Here is an 8,325-nt window from a genome sequence, read left to right on the forward strand (position 1 = left end):
ATATATTTGAGTTCCTAAGGTCATGGGTAACCTTTTTCTTCGAGAAATTTCGGAATCCGGGCACGTAGGCCGGAGGGTATTTTGGTCATTTCACTAAGCGGAGTTGGGAATCTGTATAATTTGAATTTCTAACAAGTATTTGAGCATGTTCTCATTAGTTTGTCGTTAATTGGCTAGCTTTGGTGCATTGTGTGTCGGTTCAAGCCTTCGGAAGAATGTAGAACGCCGGTGATGAGTCTTCGGAGCGAGGTGAGTCTCCTTTCTAATCTTGTGAGGGGGAATTTACCCCATAGGTGAGTTAAATTGGTTATGTGCTCCTATTTGCGGGGGCTACGTACGCACGAGGTGACGAGAGTCCGTGCGTAGCTACTATTTGCTATTGTCCGGGTAGCTAGGACCCAAAAGCATGAATACTTGAATTAATTGTAAATTCTTGGATAGCTCAAATTGCTCGTGTCACATGGAATTTGTAAATGATTTTTCAAAGAGATTTAACCTTACTTGTAAAATTTTGTTAAAAGAGTAATTTATATATATATCGATAAACACTCCCTGATAAGTTCTTACTTGATTGATTGAGCATGTTATATTTGGATTAATTGTGAACCCTTTGAGGGTTTGAATTGCTTAAATCACATTAAATTTATAAATGGATTTCTAAAAAGACTTAAGCTTCGCTTCCTCAGAGTATTTAAAGAAAGTTGGCCTTTCTTGGATAATTGCTCCATGTTGACTTATTGACTGACTGTCTATCTGTGTGTGTTTATTTTGGTACGGGCCGAACGCCTCAGCAGATTAATAGATGCATCTATAGGCGCGCCGTCGACCCTCGACAAGTGCACATTTACTTTCTGTTGGATCGGGCCGTCGCCTCGGTATGATTTGCGCATGATATCTTTTATATATTGATGCATGAGGAATCTTAAATGATGACACTGCCTTTCATGGCTTAAGATGAACTGACTAAATGAAGAAAAGTAAAATCTTGAAAGTCCTTTGTAAATTGTTAAAAAGTGTTTACCTGTTTTACAGCTTTGTGAATTAGAACATGCTATATGAATCCATGATTTCCTCACCCGTTTAGTATATTATTATTGTACCGCTGGTGAGTGTCCAGGTTGACCATCTCGTCTCTACCTCTTCGGGGTTAGGCGGGATACTCACTGAGTACACGTTGATTACGTACTCATACTACACTTCTGTGCATTTTTTGTTGCACAGGTATATTTTACATTAGATAGCGGCTCGGATGATTTGGGGACTAGATGAGCTGCATTGTTCGAGGCGACCCGCAGCTAGTGTAGTTCCCTTCCAGTACTTTATTTATTTATTTCCTGTCCACTGTATTTCGGACAGACATTGTAATTTATTTTCCTTATCAGTAGTTGCTCATGCACTTGTGACATCGGGTTTTGGGATGGTTCTTCGAAAGATGTGTGTCAATAGTTATTTCTCAATTCGAATTGAAACAGGGATGGTTTTATATATGAAAATGGAAGGAAAACTCTTAGATTTTCAAAGGTATTAAAAGAGAATTTAATTGAAAATTTAGTTGGCTTGCCTGACAACGGTGTCCGGCGCCATCACGACCGGTAGTGGATTTGGGTCGTGACAATATTGCCTTTCATGGCTTGGTATAAATTGATAAAATAATGAAAAGTAAATCTTGAAAATCCTTTGTTAATTGTTAAAAGGTGTTTACCTGTTTTACAGCCTTGTGAATTAGATCATGCTATATAAATCCATGAGTTCCTCACATTTTAGTATATTATTACTGGACCATTAGTAAGAGTCAAAGTTGACCATCTCGTCTCTACTTCTTCGAGATTAGGCGGGATACTCATTGAGTACACGTTGATTACGTACTCATACTACACTTTTGTGCATTTTTGTTGCACAGGTATATGTACCTCTAGCAGCCTACTGGGCGTAGCAGCGTGGATGACTCTGGGACTAGGTGAGTTGCATTATTCGAGGCGACCCGCACCTAGTGTAGTTCCTTCAGCATTTTGTATTTATTCCCTGTCCACTGTATTTCGGACAGATGTTGTATTTTATTTTCCTTATCAGTAGTTGCTCATGCACTTGTGACACCGGGTTCTGGGAGGGTTTTTTGAAAGATTTGTATTAATTGTTCATTGCTTAATTTGAATTGAAGTAGAGATTGTTTTAATTATGAAAAATGGAAGGAAAAATCCTAGATTTTCAAAGGTATTAAAAGGGAATTTAATTGATAATTTAGTTGGCTTGCCTGACAGAGGTGTCCGGCGCCATCACGACCCGTAGTGGATTTTGGATCGTGGCATTGGTCTTCTAATATTTAATTCTATCTTACCCAGAATACAATGCTTTTATGAGCATACCAGTACGTAGCACGGAAATGATGATGTCTTTTTTAAATTAAAAAAAATATTGTGTTAGAGAATTTGATTTCTTTCTTTTCATGACACATGGTTTATTTTCTTATTGTTCTTTTCTGGCTAATATTGCTATTGTTTGTTCTCTTATATTTCCCTAGAGGAATATTTAAAAAGAAAGGGCCTGATTAAGGATTTAAAAATGAGTCCAAATAGGAATTGGAATTAATAACTCCTTTTTTCTCTTCACTGATGGTTGTTTAATGTAATAGTTTAGTCTTATGAATGAATAGCATGTATCTTTAATATTTTTGCTTACAAAAGATTTGCCTTATAGAGGTGAAACTATTAACCAAATGGTTGATCATGAATAAAAGAGGTGGACTGGAGATTGCATGTGCGCAATTGAAGCAATATGAGTAGACCATTGTTTACTTTATAAATGTAGCAAAAACATGGTGGAATATCAATTTAATAAATTTCATTTTCACGAACAGAACTTGCAATTCCCCAATTATCTATTGGTCTTCATCCAGTGGAATAGTAACAAATTATATATGCTAATTCAATAACAAGTGTTCCCAAACATTAGTACTTTTTCTTAGTAGCATAAACAACAATACCAATTGTTAATATTTCGTTGCTCATTAAGCATATATTATCTTAATTAATTATTAAAATTTATTTTCATAAATGAAGAAAGATTTTGCACGACAACCCAAACCTTCATGACTGATATTCCTGTGAAAGAGTATGCGTCGTAAAATTGAAGGTTCTACGCTTCCATGTATATAAACATAGAGAAACTGAAGCTTGATTAATTAGAGAAGAACAATCAACGGTGAATTCAATTATACCAAGAAACAATTGGAAATATAAAAAAAAGATAAAATTGATCAAAGAATAAATATTATTTTGTTGTTAATATAAACTATAAAAATAGTTATTTATTCAACCAGAACAACTTTTTTATAGCATCACCTCCCTTAGATATCAACCAAATCATCATACTATTCTTTTTTTGTCATGAGGCTTCTCCACAAGAACTGCCACAAATTTTTATGCTCCATAGAAGATAGATAATAGTTAGATCAAGAAACCTTGGAAAAAAGATGGAAAACTCCCTCACCACAAGGTCTCGCAATAAATTTTGGTTTGTTTTCTTTGTTTTGTTTGTTTCTTGGTACTTATTGCTTTATGAGGCTTTCTCTATTGTAGAGAGGACACACTACAAAAGCCTCAATAAAGCCAAAGAAGTTGTTGATTGGTCTTCTCTACCTGGAATTGTAACAACAACGTCACGATACGAAGCGAGTTCAATTGAATCCATTCGTGTAGCTTCTATTCCTCCTCTAACTCCCCCTCATGAAAAAAATATTAGCTTAAATTTCAATTCTTCAAGTAATAATAATGCCACCACTGATGCTACAAAGAACGAGACGCGATCCGGGGAAGAATCGGTTGATGAAAATGATAATGTGGTACCTGATTTGGAGGCGCTTGAGAAAGAATTGGAACCTTTGTTAAGAAAAAATGAACCTATAGATGAAAAGGTTGAGAAAAATGCAACTCAAGAAGATAAAAAGGGAGGAAAATCGTGTGAAGGACGATATATATATGTTGCAGAAATACCAAGTAGGTTTAATGAAGACATGCTGAAGCACTGCAATTTATTAAATAAATGGGAAGATATGTGTCAATATTTGGTAAATATGGGACCTGGTCCTGATCTTGGTAACCCTCAGAGAGTTTTCTCAAACAAAGGTTGGTTTATGACGAATCAATTCTCGTTAGAAGTGTTGTTTCATAACAGAATGAAGCAATATGATTGTTTAACGAATGATTTGTCAAAAGCAGCAGCAGCTTTTGTGCCATATTATGCAAGTTTTGATGTGTCAAGGTATTTATGGGATGATTTTAATACATCAATGAGGGATGCTGGTGCAATTGAGGTTGCAAAAATTCTTAAGGAAAAACCCGAATGGAAAACTATGTGGGGAAGAGATCATTTTATGATTGCAGGTAGAATTACTTGGGATTTTAGGAGAGGTATTGAGGAGGATAAAGCTTGGGGTAACAAGTTAATGTTGTTGCCTGAAGCACAAAACATGACAATCTTGACAATCAAATCGAGTCCTTGGAACAGGAATGATTTCGCGATCCCATACCCGACATACTTTCATCCTTCAAGTGACAATGATGTGTTCCAGTGGCAAAACAGGATGAGGAGGCTAAGGAGGAGGGTATTGTTCTCATTCGCGGGAGCCCCACGACCAAACTTGGAGGAATCAATCAGAAGCGAGATAATGGAACAGTGTTTAGCAACGAGGCAAAAATACAGGTTATTGGAATGCAAAGACTTGCACAATAAATGCAATAAACCAGTTCATGTTATGAAACTGTTTCAAAGTTCTCATTTTTGTTTACAACCCTCTGGTGATTCATTTACTAGAAGGTCTACTTTCGACATTTTAGCTGGTTGTATACCAGTGTTTTCACTCCAAGTTCTGCATATATACAATATGTATGGCATTTACCTTAGTACTACACAAAATACTCAGTACTTACTCCCGAGGATGATGTAAGGAAAAAGAAAGTGAGCATTGAAAATGTACTATCTAAAATACCAAGATCACAAGTGGCAGCAATGAGAGAGGAAGTAATTAAGCTAATACCAAATGTGGTATATGCAGATCCAAGATCAAGATTGGAGAGTGTTGAAGATGCATTTGATTTAGCAGTTAAAGTGGTTCTTGAAAGAGTGGATGTAATGAGAAAAGAAATTAGACAAGGCAAGAATTATAGTATGGTATTTGATGAAGAATATATTTGGAAATATTATACTTTTGGAACTCTAGAAAAGCATGAGTGGGATCATTACTTTTTGACAACAAGTAAAGAGAAGTACTAAATCATTTGTCAAAAGTCTTGGCCCCATTACTACGTTAGTTGTAGTCTCTAGGTAGCTAGTTTGTGTATAAAAAACATCCTTTAAAAAACTTATACAATACTCTCTCTCCAATTCGGGTGTCACTATTTAACAAACATGAAATTTAAGAAGACGAATCATTTAAGCTTAAGGTTTAGACAAATCATAAAGACAACAATTGCTATTTGCAGTTCAATAGTATTTTATTGTAACCCATAAGAAATGGCACTATCATTGATAAGAAAACAGGAATGGGAACCATGTTCATATAGAATCTCAATCTCAAAAGGAGTATATGACTGTATTTTTCAGTTTCTTGCTTTTATCTAAGTTTTTGCTTAGTACTTCAACCACCATATCCATATGGGAAAGTCATGAAAAAGCAACGGAATGCTGCTTACGAATTAGCAATCTCACATAGAACAGTTTGTCAAAATGACGAGGAGAAAATAAGTGAATTGGAAGAAAACAGAAAAATAAAGCAACAAATCAGAGATAATATAAATTGGAAATCACAGTGAATTTGGGGGAATTCACTATGTTGTTCAACTTTCATATAATATGTCTTTTGTATATTTTGTATCTGACTTATACATAGTAAAAATAAATTTCATACAACTAATTATATATTAATTTATCTACAACTCATCTACAATTTATCAACAACTTTCACACATTATTTCTAACCAGTTAAATACAACTATACAACTTAAATACAAATGTTAAATATTTCTTATATTAAGGTAGTTATTGGTTGTTATTTAGTGGCATTTGTTTATTTCTCTTTTCTTTGTAATTTCATTTATTTGTTGAAACATGTTTTGTGTCGTGTGGCAATAAATTGTTCCTCTATGTAACATTTTCCATGGAAATGTAATTATTTATTTTTAGAATTTGATTGAATATATAGTAATCTTTGAAATATTTTTACTAAAAAATATAGGGAGAGGAATCAAGTTGAAGAAGGCCTAGCAAAAATAATCATAAAAGAAAATGCAGATGTATATATTTTGTTCCAAAATACTCCCATCCCTTTTGTAATGAAATATTACTTACAAGTAGGGGTGTACATAGGTCGGGTTGGTTCGGATTTTGCAGTTATCAAACCAAACCAATTGTGTCGGGTTATTAAATCTAAAACCAAACCAAGCCAATAAAACTTGGGTTTTTCAATCTCGGGTTTTCGGGTTTTTCGGGTTTTTTTTCCTGATAAAATCTTCATAGCACAAAACATATAACTTGTGCTCAAAATATTTCTTTAATCCTAGTAAGATATAACTATATAAGGTATTTTCCCAGAAAATAATATAAAATATGAGATTTATCATAGCATTATCCTAAAATATTTGACAATAAATTATGTAATATAAATATTGCTAATTTAAAATCTATAATAAAAATAAACATAATCTGAAATTTATAAGTCATGCTAACATAAGTAGACTAATAAGGGATTATTAATTACACGACTAAACGTTAAAGAAAAAATAAAAAGAGGTTATAAAGTTTTATCTAAATTATTGCAGAACAAAAAATAGATATTCAATCCATTGCCGTTCGTAGTATTGAATTAAGTGTCTTTTGATAGCATTTGTATTGATTTGATTTTGGTTTGGGCTTTTGTTAGCATTATTTAAGTTACTAATATTAATCGCTATAAAACTTATTGGAACATTCAAAAGTTCTAAGTCTAACCTTGAAATAATACCTTAAAAGATAAAATTATGAAAAAGTTTAAGAAATATTTATAAATTACATCACAATAAGTATATTTATATTATAAATATATCTAAAATTTCAATATATATAATGTCGGGTTGGTTTGGTTTTGGTTTGACTTTCTTTAGTTAAAACCAAACCAAACCAATTTTGGTCGAGTTTTTTTCTCCAACACCAAACCAAACCATAGTCGGGTTTTTTTTCTCGGTTTGACTCGGATTATCGGATCGGTGCAGTTTGTCGGTTTTCTTTGTACACTCCTACTTACAAGACCTTCAAGGGACTATAGAAATATTCTTAATAGTACAAGAAATATTCTTATTTAATGTAACCGTATCCTCCGTTTTAATTTATGGTAACCTATTTTTCTTATAGTTAGTTCAAAAGGAATGAATCTATTCCTAAAAGAAAAAGTTGAATGTTATAACTCCAATATTATCCTTAACGAGAAGTTTTTACAGCCACATAAATGGTATGATATGTTTTACACCATAAATTTTAACAGATAGCCACACAAATATTATGACATATTTACAATCACAAGTGTCTAAGGTCTTTTTTCCCCTTTTGTAAAATGCAAGCTCATTCAAATAGATTCACATAAATGGAAAAAGAGGAAATAATATATCTAACCTTTTGAAAGAAAAAAGGAATACACAAATAGCATGTTTAGCCAAGCTTTTTTTTGCCAAAAGTAGGGGTGTCAATGGATATTAAAACCGACTAAATCGACCGAATCGTACTGTACCGAACCGATTTTTAGGTTTCTTTTAATAAAACCGCAGGTTTTTATGTAAATCTGTAGCCGTGCAGATTATTAGGGTAAGTTTTTTATTTTATGAAAATAAAACGAAAAATATCCAACCGTACCTAATAAATTTACATGTGAAAAATATATTGTCACGACCCAAACCCCGGTCGTGATGGCGCCCAACACACTGCTAGGCAAGCCCGACCATTTAGGCAACCTTGACCGATTGATCACAGTGGATAAATAAATATTCACAACTAAAATACCAAATTAAATGCGGAATTTCTGAAATAATTTCTAACATTTGAAAACCCCCAAACACAAAGTACGAATCAGCCCACAAAATCTGGTGTCACAAGTCTGAGCCTCTAATACAGAATATTCACTTATCACAAGTCTGTCTAGGAAAAATGCGGAATAAAGGAATAAAGATAGATGGGAGAGATCAGGCTGCGAACGCCATGCAGCTACCTCGATACTCCCGGATACTGCTGCTCAGCTAAACAAATCCTCACTCACCCTGTGGTGTACCTGGATCTGCACACAAGGTGCAGGGAGTATTGTGAGTA

The 8,325-nt window shown here is 33.8% G+C and overlaps 1 pseudogene; it reads left to right on the forward strand.

Annotated features, from left to right (window-relative positions):
- The first annotated feature begins 3,368 nt into the window (after positions 1-3,368).
- On the forward strand, positions 3,369-5,415 carry LOC109212059 (annotated as a pseudogene).
- The last annotated feature ends 2,910 nt before the right edge of the window (positions 5,416-8,325 follow it).

The sequence above is a fragment of the Nicotiana attenuata genome, unplaced genomic scaffold (assembly GCF_001879085.1).
Source record: "Nicotiana attenuata strain UT unplaced genomic scaffold, NIATTr2, whole genome shotgun sequence".
Taxonomy (NCBI): domain Eukaryota; kingdom Viridiplantae; phylum Streptophyta; class Magnoliopsida; order Solanales; family Solanaceae; genus Nicotiana; species Nicotiana attenuata.